Source organism: Crinia signifera, chromosome 8 (assembly GCF_055691185.1).
Source record: "Crinia signifera chromosome 8, ASM5569118v1, whole genome shotgun sequence".
Lineage (NCBI taxonomy): Eukaryota > Metazoa > Chordata > Amphibia > Anura > Myobatrachidae > Crinia > Crinia signifera.
The window spans coordinates 166,953,735-166,969,087 of NC_139224.1; the positions used below are offsets into that span (position 1 = coordinate 166,953,735).

At 50.8% G+C, this 15,353-nt stretch overlaps 1 protein-coding gene across 4 annotated transcripts in view; it reads right to left on the reverse strand.

Annotated features, from left to right (window-relative positions):
- The window catches only part of JAK1 (Janus kinase 1), a 100,245-nt gene that overhangs the window by 72,242 nt on the left and 12,650 nt on the right, over positions 1–15,353 (reverse strand). For 2 of the 4 annotated variants that reach the window (XR_014454534.1, XM_083157688.1), the window contains exon 1: positions 10,153–10,308. The exons of 1 other annotated variant lie outside the window; for it this stretch is intronic. The gene's annotated coding sequence lies outside the window, so the exon portion shown is untranslated. Of the gene's footprint in view, positions 1–10,152; positions 10,309–13,356; positions 13,510–15,353 lie in introns of those variants that run through there. One more of the 4 variants, XM_083157689.1, reaches the window with a different exon arrangement.

The following is a 15,353-nucleotide window of genomic DNA, read 5'->3' on the forward strand; positions in this document are numbered from 1 at the left end:
ACGACCTTTGACCTACAACCATGTCGACATTTTCCTATGCCGGCCTAGACCCATGCTGGCCTAATGACTGTCGAACATCATGCTGTAGACCAAATGACCGCATCCCAGTACAATCATACAATTTGTTAAAAAACAGCGACAAATTGTATGCAATCGCATGTGTCAACCGACACGATGCACGGGCACGTTGGTAGAATCTCGCATCCCAAGATAGGATGTGCTGCACATAATAGTTATCGGATTGTAAAAGCGAGGCGCAATCTGTGGTGTTTTGACATCTTTTCCTGGACACACTCATCCTGAAAGAAGCTGACGAGACACATGTATGTAGCTCTGCGGCAAAAATAAGGTATGAAGGCTACCCCCACCGCCCACACCCTGCCCCACCAATGTGTGATTATGGCCCCCCCTGCCCACCAATGTATTACTATACTGGCCCACGGTATGCAGGCTACCCCACCGCCCACCAATGTACGCAGGCTACCCCACCGCCCACCAATGTACGCAGGCTACCCCACCGCCCACCAATGTACGCAGGCTACCCCACCGCCCACCAATGTACGCAGGCTACCCCACCGCCCACCAATGTACGCAGGCTACCCCACCGCCCACCAATGTACGCAGGCTACCCCACCGCCCACCAATGTACGCAGGGTACCCCACCGCCCACCAATGTATGCAGGGTACCTCACTGCCCACGAATAGGACATATTTGAGCTTAATTTTACATTGAAACAATACAGGGTATATTTACTAAAGCTTCTAAACTGAAAAGAAGTGATGTTGCCCATCGCCCGTTGGGTAACATCACCTCTCCTCTGCAGCTTACAATGCGCTTGCGTACTCTTACCCCCAAGTTGTTGTTTGGTGCGTTGTACTCTGAGGATACTGCGTACATTAATCCCTGCAATCTGGAAAACATGTTATTTAATGTGCCAGCTGCAGGGGGGGGGGGGGGGCGCTGTACATGTGTAGTCAGCTATACTGTGCTGCACAGCAACCACTTCCGGGGAAGGCTGCCTGGCTGGCATTGTGCCAAGTAGCCCATAGGCTACCACCATACAACCATAGGTGCTGCTCATCTCGGATATTGGTAAATCAGGCAACAGTGCATTCCCCATTAAAAAAAAAACAACTTACTGGGAATGTGGCTGCGTGTGGCAATGGAGGGATCGCAGCCAATAGTGAATATGTAGCTAAGCACAAATATGTTTTGTTACATGGGCCACTAATGATCCAGGTGGCACTACCACTACAATGTGCTCGGAAGAGACCTCGGTTCTCCACAAACATCAGTAAACTAGACCACAACATTGCATTACATGATGGAGACACCAGGCCTGCCCAACCTGGGACTACCTAGCGGTTGTTAAACTACAAGTCCCAGCATGCCCTGCCAGTGTTGTTATTAGGGACATGCGGAGAGGCACAGATTGCCTGGGCCTCCGTCCTGCCATCTCTGGATTCAGTGTAGATTCTCTATTTCCCTGCTACGTGACTTATTGCAGAGACCAATGTAGTGTTTGGTAACACATGGATGAATCACTATGCTGGCACTGACGTGACTGGCATGACGCTGGCACTGTTGTTAAACAAAGCTGCAAAGTCAAAACAAAGACTTTGCTACTTTGTGTACAAGGCTTGGGACACTTCTTGCTCCTGTGTGTGATACAAATCAGAACTCTACTACATTGAACAGGTGACAAAATCAAGCACAATGTAAGTTCCAAATGGCTCCATGAGAACAGCCAGGCTTCAAGGCGGGGAACAGAAGATTTCAGATGAAGAGCAGTTACACTGACCCCTGCTACTCACCACCGCTCCACTGACCCCTGCTGCTCACCGCTACTCACCGCCGCTCCACTGAGCCCTGCTGCTCCTCTGACCCCCCGCTACCCACCACCGCTCCACTGACCAAACTGCCTACTGCCGCTCCGCTGCCCACTGCCACTCCACTGACCCCTGCTGCCCCCACTGCCTACTGCACAGAATCCCTTTCTACGGAAGCAGAGCACCAAACCTGTTTCTGGAGCCCGGAATCATAAGGACTTCTCCCCTGCTTGGGGACCATCTTCACACCAGCTCCAGGTTTTGGAATAGTCACCTAGAACAGTTCATATGTAATCCAGTGTTATGGGGGCTACACATGTAGCAAATTAGGCGTATTTTCTAAGCGATCTCACAAGATGTGTAGGGGCCAAAGCGATAGAGATATATATCCAGCATAATTGCCTGGGAACACTGTACCTGATAGATCGTTCAGCGGCACATCACTACGCAGTGCTGTGTGCTGAGCGATCTAGCATCTCCCCATGTGTAGGCCCCGCAGCCGGCTCCATCCAATGTATTAATTGCAGCAACACCATCCACTAGGAGCAGGAGGCTGCGTACACCGTCAGCACCTGGCTGGTGTGCAAACAAAGAACAGCAGCTGCATAATAGATAAGGCACCCAGTTATATTGTTTCCCAGTAAACATGGCAATCACAGCCGATACCAAGAATATTTCCATTGTTAAATAATGTCCGAAAGTTTATATTTCCCCCAATATGTGAGTTTTATGATTTGACCCCAGCTGGAGTCTGACGGTCCCTGCAGCAGTATTCTGGCTTTCTATAAGCTACAAACAAAAATAGCTATTTTAGGCCCTTATTCTGATCTGTGCGGCCGGAGCCGCATACGTTGCTCCGGCCGCACAAACCAATCCCCGCCTACAAGACGGATCGGCACGGCCGTCCGTACGCGGACGGCTGGCGATCCGCATGAAAATGGTGGGGCGTACGCCTCCACCATGGTGGGAGCTGCCCCCTGCATTCGATGGTCGGCGACCATCGAAGGCAGGGCCGCACGCTCCACCCGCTCACGCAAGCTTAGACCACACGGACAATCGTCCGTGTGAAAGCTTGTATGGGGGCGGCGAGCTGACATCCGGCGATGTCAGCTTGCCGCCCCCATCACTGGCGTCATAGCCTCATTACCATGCATACGCCCCGCGTTTGCATGGGAACGCCCATGAAACGCGGGGCGTATGCTTAGGGAAATGAGGCTATTAAGCCCCTCACGCCCCTATACGCCCCCTTTGCGGCGTATAAAATTTTTGTGCGGCGATTTCGCCTGCACATGCGCAGAGTGACCTCTGCGCATGTGCAGAGTGAAAACATCGGCGGTACGGCCGCACGCGGGCCGTACCGCCTAGATCAGAATAAGGGCCTTAGTGAGGAGTGGGCACCTGGCAGTGACATCACGCTACTACCTAGGCCCCATGGCTATAGCAGTGACATCACACTACTACCCATGCAACATGGCTGTGGCAGTGACAACACACTACTACCTAGGCCCCATGGCTATAGCAGTGACATCACACTACTACCCATGCAACATGGCTGTGGCAGTGGCATCACCTAGGCAACATGGCTGTAGCAGTGACATTACACTACCACCTAGACACAATGGCTGTGGCAGTGACATCACACTACAAACTAGGCACAATGGCTATGGCAGTGACATCACACAACTACCTATGCACCATGTCTATGGCAGTGACATCACACTACTACTAATGCAACATGTCTATGGCAGTGACAACACACTACTACCTAGACACAATGGCAGTGACATCCCACTATGCAATGGCTGTGGCAGTGAAAATAGAACATTGCACAATTCATTGTTAAGGTGCGTACACACGGGGCAATATGATCGCTGGCAATATATTGCACAGGAATCATATTGCTCAGTGTCCCATTTTCATCTGCGAACAGAGATGGTAGCTGATGTCACACTGCCGGGAGAAGAGCCAGGGAAAGTCGCTGGTCAGAGGAGCATGCTCCATTAGGGGGCTGAAATCTGGAGCGCGCACCCGGAGATTTATGGCCGGTGCACACTCCAAATCGCTGGCAATATGGTCGCTTAGCGACCATATTGCCAGCGATAAGTGTACCGTGTGTACACAGCTTAAGAAAAGGACAGTGGTCCTGTCTCTTCCCTTCTATATCACTGCTGCACTGAGTGCCGCATGGTTGCAGCAGCTACAGCTGCAGAGAAGGTAACACAGAAAGGGGGCCTGTATCAGAGACAGACCGCCATAAGACTGCATAACTGTGACAGTTTCCAATAGCAACTAAACTTTCTGCGAGGGCAAGCAAACTTTCATGGCAGTCAGCATTGTATTAGCAAGTACAATGTTGGTGTGGGCTCAACATATCTAATGGAAACTGTGTGACAGTGACATCACCCTCCTGTTCCTAACTACTTGACACGTTGTTACTTTGCCTTGAGAAAGGTCCTAAGTGCACTGAAACGTCAGCTCTACAAATTAAATAAATTTGGATTCTTCAACTATAGTACTGAAGTCTGGCGAGCGCCATATATAAAGTTGGTGCGGCAGTTTTCATAATGTTATAAATGGTCAGGAGACAATAACTCCCTCTTATTACAGGAGATTTAGCCCCACAATTTTGCATAATCAAATTTACATTGAGAAGCAGCACAGGCCCTGCTGGGCACGTCTATACTGACCTATGGCAGATTTGTATACATGTAGATTTCATATACAAGGTCTATAAAAAAGGTAACTACAAATCAAGTCCATTGTCTTGTAAAAATGTTTCAAAATAATTGTTCCTTCCACACCCCCAGTAACTTCTGCACAGGATTTGGGTAATTGCCAGTTTGTATGTAACTTCTTTTACGTTTATATTACCCATATACACACACACACACACGTGTTTGGCGAAGCGTGAAAAGTTGCCCCACAGTCTAGTTGGCCAATGACCACAGACATCTGTAATTCAGACCCCCATTTCACCAAATCGCACAATACTGCACAACAACAGCCCAAAACCACTACAGCGCCACCCGTCTGACAACAGAACCGGTTTTTGTGTTGGATGCGCTCCCATGTTTCATTAAAACACATCCAATGGCTACTAGCCACAAAGTCGCATAGTGTCCTATGATAATTGCCTGTACCAAATAACCCCAGGGGAGTACAGATTAATAAACCAGTCTGTGCCGGATATAACCCAGCACTCAAATCAACAAGTCCAAATACTTATGTTATTCATCAAAGGGGAGAACTATCTGGGAAAGAATAAATCCCATTTAAAAAAAATTACTTTGTTTTTGTCCTTCAAGCAAACACTAAATACAGAAAGATTCTTATTGGGTGGAGCAATTATCCACGCGGAAAACTAGGGCGCTCCGCGGCTCCTGGGAACGCTATAGATTGGAGCAAGGAAACGGTGCAAAGGTTGCAAACTGTAAAAAGCCAGACATTTTGGTGGCTGATCACAAGGTATTAAAGTGCCATCTGCGCTCCAGTACCCCAATATGACGATTGATCTGTCTGCATCATCGCTCAACCTATTATAAAAAGCATATCCGTCTAATGTCCATGTGGCCCGGAGGCTCCGAAACACTGCCATCTGTTGGCAGTGAGTGAAACTACATCTACTAGCTTTGGAAGCATTTGCTTTGAGCAGGCTTATACTGCCGTCTGTTGGCAGCAAGTGGAACTACATCTACTAACCTTCGAAGCTTCGTGCGGGATTACTAGAGTTATATATCTGTAACTGAGCAGCAAAACAATTTCCTCAAAAGCATGCAGTAGGATTATGTCCAAAATACTGACAGTCATCTAAGAAACCATCCTTGCGGCCCCCAACTAACTCGATCGCTTAAGCCCTGTACACACAGTGCGAGTCCATATCCCTGTGCATACAGACTGCCAGCTCTGCAATGGTCTTGCCCCGGCGGTACCCCATGGAGCAGCAGGTCAGCGCACCCACCCCACCCCCCCACCCCCCAACCATATTTGCCACGTGTACACACCTTTAGAAAATGCCCTTACATCGCCAGGCAGGGTCAGTGTGGGGGAGATGTATTATAATGTATTATAATGCCGTTTACGGCAAAATAGTCCAGGATTATATTAATACTAGCTTGAATATACCCATTACAATAAAAATGGCATGGGCTTTTTGGAACTATATAGAACCTCAAACTCCACCTATGCCCAAGGGAACCAAACGATTACTGGCTCGTATAGCAGCGGTTGCAAAGACAACAATATTATCCCAATGGACACAAAATGAAAATATACCCATCTCCCTAATGCTGACCCGATTACTGTTCTTATTCCAAATGGACTGGATAGAATGCTCGTTGGATGGTGAGTCCCCCCCCCAATCGTTAACAACGGCCCTGCGCACTCTCCCTTTCCCCCCCGGCCAGCTCTAATGGGCATGTGCGAGATCTCGCTATTACCGCAAGATCTCCATAGCAGCCCAGAGCCACAGCAGGGCTAGCGTTGTCCCCGCAGTGGAGGATAGGACAACGCTAGCCCTGAGCTGGCGAAAGCGGCTGGGGCAATTTAACGCTTAGGCAGCTGTTAATACATCACCCCGGCCGCTAATCACGGGAGGGGGGGGGGGGACTGCAGGGGACAGCTCCACCAAGCATAACTCGGTGGGCTGTCACTAGCGCACATTAGGTGCGCTAGTAATACATTGGGGAAAGCATAACACACACACCCCCCCCCCAGTGCATTTCTGCACTTAACGCTAGTTCATACATCTGCCCAACTGGCCCTGAAGGAACGTTCAGCAAATCTCCTTGTGGCCCCTTTAGCTTGTTAGTTGCTACAAAATATTAAATAGAAATGTGTTGATTAATCAGAAACTTTTTAACTAATTAATTCTAGGCTTTTATTTTCTCTTTTAGCCGTTGATAAATGTAAACACCTGACGACGAAGAGGTAATAATAGATAGGTTATGCAAACGGTTATGCAAAACCGACTGGCGAGCAGACAATGATACAGTGCAGTACGGCTCAGATCAGATCAAGTTAGCGACGCAAAGGAAAATGGAGTGTACAGTACAATGCCAGGACAGTAGTAATAATTCTAAACATAAAAGTTACGTAACTATCACATAAGCAACATTTCCAGCAAAAAAAATAAAAAAACAGCTAATCAATGGCATCTCGGACCACAATGCAACCCCAGTGTCTAGACCTGTGTTCAAGAACTGTGGCGCTGTCATTCATAGTAAATTCAAGTTTATGGCTCCTCCTACTATTTCATTATTTTAGACTTTTTATTCAATGTCATCATGGGTGTTAATTAATCTAATATGATTTGAACTCCGTGACCAAATTATAACATCAAACTATCTGATTGGCCAGCCCAAGGGTGCATCACCTCCTGACCACAACAGCATCCTCTCCTCAGAAGGACAGGGCCTGAGCAAATCAGATTGCCGCAGGTTTGACCAAACTAGACAAAGACGCGATCACTCAAAGATTTGGATCACAGATCTTCACAAATGTTCTCAATGGAACATGACCCTCCTCACAGTCCACAACCCCCCCCCCCCCCCCCCCCACACACACACACACACACACACACACACACACACACACACACACACACACACACACACTCCTGGAAGCATTCATTCTACATCTTATACAAAATGTTTTCTCTGGCACTTTAACCACTCACCGTACTTAACGCCTCACTCTGGGGCAGATTTATTAAGCCTGGAGAAGAGATAAACTGGAGATAAAGTGGAGAAAAGGTAAAAGGAGATAAAGCACCAGCCAATCAGCTGTGTTTGAAAAAGACAGTTGGGAGTTGATTGGCTGATGCTTTATCCCCTTTTACATTTTCTCCGCTTTATCTCCAGTTTATCTCTTCTCCAAGCTTAATAAATCTGCCCCTCATTCTCCCACCATCAATAAACTGTTTTTGTACCAATACTCATTCTACCAGCATACCCTACAAAACCCCTCGTTCGCTCTCTGTACCACTCCCTACCACAACTCATTCTACCAGCATACCCTACTAAACCCCTCGTTCGCTCTCTGTACCACTCCCTACCACAACTCATTCTACCAGCATACCCTACAAAACCCCTCGTTCGCTCTCTGTACCACTCCCTACCACAACTCATTCTACCAGCATACCCTACTAAACCCCTCGTTCGCTCTCTGTACCACTCCCTACCACAACTCATTCTACCAGCATACCCTACTAAACCCCTCGTTCGCTCTCTGTACCACTCCCTACCACAACTCATTTTACCAGCATACCCTACTAAACCCCTCGTTCGCTCTCTGTACCACTCCCTACCACAACTCATTCTACCAGCATACCCTACAAAACCCCTCGTTCGCTCTCTGTACCACTCCCTACCACAACTCATTCTACCAGCATACCCTACTAAACCCCTCGTTCGCTCTCTGTACCACTCCCTACCACAACTCATTCTACCAGCATACCCTACTAAACCCCTCGTTCGCTCTCTGTACCACTCCCTACCACAACTCATTTTACCAGCATACCCTACTAAACCCCTCGTTCGCTCTCTGTACCACTCCCTACCACAACTCATTCTACCAGCATACCCTACAAAACCCCTCGTTCGCTCTCTGTACCACTCCCTACCACAACTCATTCTACCAGCATACCCTACTAAACCCCTCGTTCGCTCTCTGTACCACTCCCTACCACAACTCATTCTACCAGCATACCCTACTAAACCCGTCACTATCCCCCCCAGATACCCTAATAAACCCCTCACTCTCTGCACCACTATCCCTCCCAGATACCCTACTAAACCCCTCACTCTCTCTCTCTGCACCACTATCCCCCCCCAGATACCCTACTAAACCCCTCACTCTCTGCATCACTATCCCCCCCAGAGACCCTACTAAACCCCTCACTCTCTCTCTGCACCACTATCGCCCCCAGATACCCTACTAAACCCCTCACTCTCTCTCTGCACCACTATCCCCCCCAGATACCCTACTAAACCACTCACTCTCTGCACCACTATCCCCCGCATATACCCTACTAAACCCCTCACTCTCTCTCTGCACCACTATCCCCCCCAGATACCCTACTAAACCACTCACTCTCTGCACCACTATCCCCCCCAGATACCCTACTAAACCCCTCACTCACTCTTTTTATTACTCTCTATCCCAACTCATTCTACTAGTATACCCTACTAAACCTCTCACAATACCACGCTCTACCCCTCACGTACTCTCTACCAGCATACCCTACAAAACCCCTCATTCACTCTCTGTACCACTTTCTACCCCCAACTCATTCAACAAGCATATTCTACTAAACCCCTCACTCACTGTTTGTACCACAAGTTATTCTACCAACATACCCTACTAAACCCCTCACTCGCTCTCTGTACCACTCTCTAATCAGCATACCCAACCTCACTACCTCCAACTCCTTACTAATCCCCTCACTCCTCTACCCCCCACTAATCTCCTCAATCACTCTACTCCCCACTAAACCCCTCACTCACTGTTTGTACCACTCTCTACCACAAGTTATTCTACCAACATACCCTACTAAACCCCTCACTCACTCTCTGTACAACCCAAGTCATTCTACAGTATATCTGACTAAACCCCTCACTTGCTCTCTGTACAACTCTCTATTCTGCATACCCTACTAAACCCCTCACTCCCTCCCTCTACCCCCCACTACTTACTATTCCCCTCACTCCCTACTATTCCCCTCACTCCCTCTACCCCCCACTAATCTCCTCAATTACTCTATCCCCCCACTAAACCCCTCACTCACTCCCCCCCCCCCCCACCTCCACTAAGCCCCTCACTCACTCTACCCCACAGTCCATACTAGGCCTCTCACTCAACCCCCTACTCCCTACTAATCCCCACTCCCACTCTACTCGCTCTAACCCCGCACTCCCTACTAATCCCCTCACTCACTAACCCCCACTCCCTACTAAAACCCTCACTCTACCCCCTCACTCCCTACTAATCCCCCCACTCACTCTAACCCCCACTCACTCTAACCCCCACTCCCTACTAAAACCCTCACTCTACCCCCTCACTCCCTACTAATCCCCCACTCACTCTACCCCCCTCACTCACTCTACCCCCACTCCCTACTAATCCCCCCACTCCCTACTAATCCCCCCACTCACTCTACCCCCTCACTCACGCTTTCTACCCCGCAACCCCCTCACCCTCTCCTCCTCCTCCCTCGCCATGCTGTGTAACTTCTCTCCGGTCCTCCTGCTGTCTCTCTGCCACCCCTGACAGTGTGTACCCGAGCAGTGCTCTGAGCCCCCCCGGCCTGTGACAGCTCCCCGGTACCTGCTGCCCGCTATTCCGGTGTCTTCGTTCTCAGCAACTTATCTCCGTCTCCCGTCTTGCTCGCTCCCGCCTGGCTCCGCCCCCTTCCCCTAACTACGCGCGTCCCCGCGGCGCCTCTTCCTGTCATCTGTCTGTCACATCCCGCAAGCGGCTCCCCTCGCGCTGCGCATGCGCGGCAGCACCGACTCTGCTGCTCTTCTTAAGGTGGAACAGGAGAGTTACAGCTCTGGCTACAATGTAACAATAGGGGAGATGTGTCAAGGTTTCTGCAGAGTCTAGCGGTACATTTTCTATTATAGGAGTTCTAGTGAAGATGGGATGTTGCCCATAGCAACCGATCAGACTACTTAATTAGCACATTCTAAAAGATAATAGAATCTGTTGTATACTCAGCCGGGGGAGTGCCGCCTCCACGCGCTCAGCCGGGGGAGTGCCGTCGTCACGCGCTCAGCCGGGGAAGTGATGCCGTCACGCACACAGCCGGGGGAGTGATGCCGTCACGTGCACAGCCGGGGGAGTGCTGCCGTCACGCGCTCAGCCGGGGGAGTGCGGCCGTCACGTGCTCAGCCGGGGGAGTGATGCCGTCACGCGCTCAGCCGGGGGAGTGATGCCGTCACGCGCTCAGCCGGGGGAGTGATGCCGTCACGCGCACAGCCGGGGGAGTGCCGCCGTCACGCGCTCAGCCGGGGGAGTGCCGCCGTCACGCGCACAGCCGGGGGAGTGCCGCCGTCACGCGCTCAGCCGGGGGAGTGCCGCCGTCACGCGCTCAGCCGGGGGAGTGCCGCCGTCACGCGCTCAGCCGGGGGAGTGCCGCCGTCACGCGCTCAGCCGGGGGAGTGCCGTCGTCACGCGCTCAGCTTGCGGAGTGCTGTTAGACGCTCACCTGGGGGAGTGCTGCCGTCACATCGCCAGGTGCACACTCTCGTTTTTAGCCCCCTTACGATCACTGGTCGCAGGACCTTGCTCCTGCGACCAGCTAATTCCCTCTGCGGCTCCCCCGGCCATCTCTGGTCACTGAGGAGACACTGAGCAATATATTGTGTGTGTACACAGCTTAACTCACAATCTCCCACTTCATGATAAGGCTCCTGTCTCTTCCTTCTGGCAGCTGCTCTCTGGTCTATTGCAATGTTTGAGGGCTCAGATCAACACATACAGTAAATGTGGTAGAAGAAGCTGGTACACTGGGCATGTGCAGCAGCTCTGCTCTGTCTCTTACACTGCATGATGTGGTGGCAGGGATACGGTTCGTTTTATCGAATGACATTAGGTCGAATGTCATTTGGTCGACCCCACTAGGTCGAATGTGTAAAAAGGTCGACATGGGTTTATGTCGAACTTCCGACTATGTCGACTGCCATTAGGTCGACTGGGGTTAGGTCGAATTGCTCTTTTTGGTTTTTTTTGGCCGAAATGTCAACAGTGTCGACATGGACACTGTTGACATAGTGAATCGGACCCTCGCATCGCTCGCTTCGCTCGCGATGCTTCGGGTACGGTGGCTCGCTTCGCTCGCCACAGCTTTAATAACCTCCTCCACGCCCTAGTGGATGGTAGGGCATGAACCACCGCCTGTCGGCACATGTCGGCACCAAAAAAACCCCAAAAAGAGCAATTCGACCTAACCCCAGTCGACCTAATGGCAGTCGACATAGTCGGAAGTTCGACATAAACTAGTGGGGTCGACCAAATGACATTCGACCTAATGTCATTCGTTAAAACGACCGTATCCCGGTGGCAGCTATACTGATCATATACCAGTGCTATTGTCATAATTTAAGACAGTTGCCAAGAGGAGGAGGGGTTTCTGGGCAACCAGAAACCACCCCTGCATTTGCCTATGCCATCCACTAGTGCGACGGTTCGCATGAAAAGTGACACATTGCATGTAATTTTCCTGTGGTCGATATGCGAGGCACATTCTCATGTGCTTTGGGTACTCTTTACCTAGCACGGCGCCCATCGTGGTCATCGCGGGCATTGAATGCACTAAAAAATCGGGTGCGACGCGACCCACGCGATGCCCGCGATTTCCCATAGTAAACAATGTTAAATTTCTCAATTGACCCGATTTTACTGTTCAATGCCTCAATTGACCCGATTTTTCCATAGGAAACAATGTTAAATGGCCCACAGAGGCCAAATACCCACCCTGAAGTGTGAAATGGCCCCCACAATTGTTAACGCCACCCCACGATCAACGTGAACCCGAAGCGTGGCAAGCGCAGCGAGCCCGCGAGGGGCGGCGGTACGCGTCCTACAACCTTTTCATACCCCCACTATCCACGTCGGTGTGGAGTTCAGAATAGAATAGTGTGGCGAGCGCAGCGAGCCACCGAGCCCGAAGCGTGGCGAGCGCAGCGAGCCCCGCGAGGGGACGCGGATACCTGTGAAGCCCGCGAAGGGACGCGTTTACCTGTGAAGGTATCCGCTTCGCTCGCCACGCTTCGGGCTCGGTGGCTCGCTGCGCTCGCCACACTATTCTATTCTCAACTCCACGCCGACGTGGATAGTGGGGGTATGAAAAGGTCATAGGACGCGTACCGCCGCCCCTCGCGGGCTCGCTACGCTCGCCACGCTTCGGGTTGACGTTGATCGTGGGGTGGCGTTACCAATTGTGGGGGCCTTTTCACACTTCAGGGTGGCTATTTGGCCTCTGTGGGCCATTTAACATTGTTTCCTATGGAAAAATCGTGTCAATTGAGAAATTTAACATTGTTCCCTATGGGAAATCGTGGGCATCGCGTCGGTCGCGTCGCACCCGATTTTTAGTGCATTCAATGGCCGCGATGCCCGCAATTTTTTTACCTGCGATGCCCACGATAAAAATCGTGGGCGCCGTGCTAGGTAAAGAGTACCGTGCTTTGCATCACAATAGCAGATTCTACGTGCTGCCATAAATATTGATCACAGCCTGTAGCCCTTGCTATCACATACAATACATTGATAGATAGATAGATAGATAGATAGATAGATAGATAGATAGATAGATGAGATATTTGGCTGCGGGCAGGGGCGGATTGGCCATTATATCTACCGGGAACTTTCCCGGGAGGCCGATGGTAGTGAGGCCGAATTTATAGCTGCAGGCAGCAGGGGCAGCACAGAGCACAAATATACAGCAGCTGGTCACACAGCCGGCTGCTGTCAAGTGTCAGTGATGCGGGCTCTGAGCTTCTGACTGGCGCCTCCCTGCCAACTCACCCATGGAGGCGCTGGGCAGGAGAGGCACCCTCTGCATCCTCTCTGCTGTCCTGCTGTTGCCGGGCCGGCTGCTGCACTTGCCACAGTGTGTATGAGTGCAGCGCCGGAAGCATAAGATTTCAATCCGGAAGCTGATCTGTCCTTCCCCGCAGTGCCTCCCCTGCTCGTCCGCACAGGCTGGCAGTAAAAGTTAGCATCTCCCAGCTGCTTTCTGTTCCTGCTACTAAGCACGGAACACTTCCCCTTGCACTCGGATTACTAGCCCTCCCCTCTACATGCTGCTGCTGCTGCACGGAAGACGGAGAGCCAGAATGATTTAACACTTTACCATCCTGGTTTTCTAGAAAAGTAAGCTACAGTACAAGTGTGTGTTTTTTTTTTCTTCCAAAGACATATAGTGTCTGTGTGTTTACATGCATGTGTGTAATATATATATATATATATATATATATATATATATATATCACACACACACTGTATATATTGCATATTTCAGCTATCTTTTGTACCCCAAATTCCATTCTCCTATCACTGTCACCCTCTCTACCTCTCTCCCACCCAGCCACTGCTGTTACCCCCAGTGGTCTCTACATCTCTCCCACCTAACAACAGCTGTTGCCCCGCCATGATCTCTACCTTACCTCTCTCCCACCCAGCCATCACTGTCGCCCCCGTGGTCTCTACCTCATACCTGCCCATCCGCCGCTGTCACCACCCCATTGTTTTCAGACCGACTGCAGTATCTGTGTGGGATTGGTGTGAAATCCCGACGCCAGAATCCCGACCGTCTAAATCCCGAAAAGGGGGGGAACGTGGTTTGCCCCCCCCCCCTTGCGGGCTCGCTGCGCTCGCCACGCAGCAGGCCCGGTGCCTCCCTATGCTCCGCACACTAATTTATTCTCCCACTATGGGTGTCGTGGACACCCACAGAAGGACAAAGTGCCGGGATTTCGGCAGTCGGGATTCCGGACGGGATTGTGACAGCATCCCATCTCTCTCCCCTCCTTCCGCTATCCCACTACCTGGCAGCTACCTCTCTCCCACCTAGCGGTGCCTGTGTCAGCATCCGTGTGTCTGTCTATGTATCTGTGTGCGATCATGTCTGTGTGTCAGTGTGCGTTTCTCATCGTTCATTCACACAGCATGCGAATGGATGTTTGACATAAACATCCATTCGCATGCCACTGGGACCCTCCCACATCTTTCGATGGTCGCCGACCATCGAAAGATGTTGAAGGTGCACGCATATATGTAAGGTTGCTCTGAGCAACCTTACATATGTGTGTTCGCTCGGGGGGTGCTGCCTGCCCCCAGTATATTCGTCACAGGGAAATCGGGGGGGGGGGGGGGGATGTCAGTGGACACACTGAGTTTAGCGCCGCTTGGAGAGAGCCAGGATCTGAATGAGGATCTGAATTTTATATTTAAAACATCTTTAAAACACTGCTACAGAGTCTGAGGACTCGAGGAGGTGGGGCACTTGACATCTCTGCTCAGAGAGAGGACAGAGGACGGGAGGAGGCGGGCCGTATTCAGCAGGGCAGGCAGGCATTGTGGCCTGGAAGTGGGAGGAGGATATCTCCTCACTGGAGTGGAGAGGTCAGGTGACACTGACAGACTGACTCTGCTCCGACTGTCACTGTGTGTCTAGGTGAAACGTGCCTGGTGACGTCATGATGTCACCGCGCACATTAGAAGCGCAACCTGTGCTGGGGCAGGAAGGGAAGAAGCTGCCAAACCCCATGAGTGGCTGTTGCACAGCAAAATCAAGTGTAGTCAAATTACACTACCTACCAGGCCTGCAGCAGCAATTCACCGGTATGTAAGCACTGCCTGCCAGGCTGCAGCCAGTGTGTGTGTTTCGTTTTTGTGCACTATATAATATAACTGGTTATTATGGTCTCTGTACAGTGCTGCGGAATATGTGTGCACTATATAATATAACTGGTAATAATAATCTCTATACAGCGCTGCGGAATATGTGTGCACTATATAAT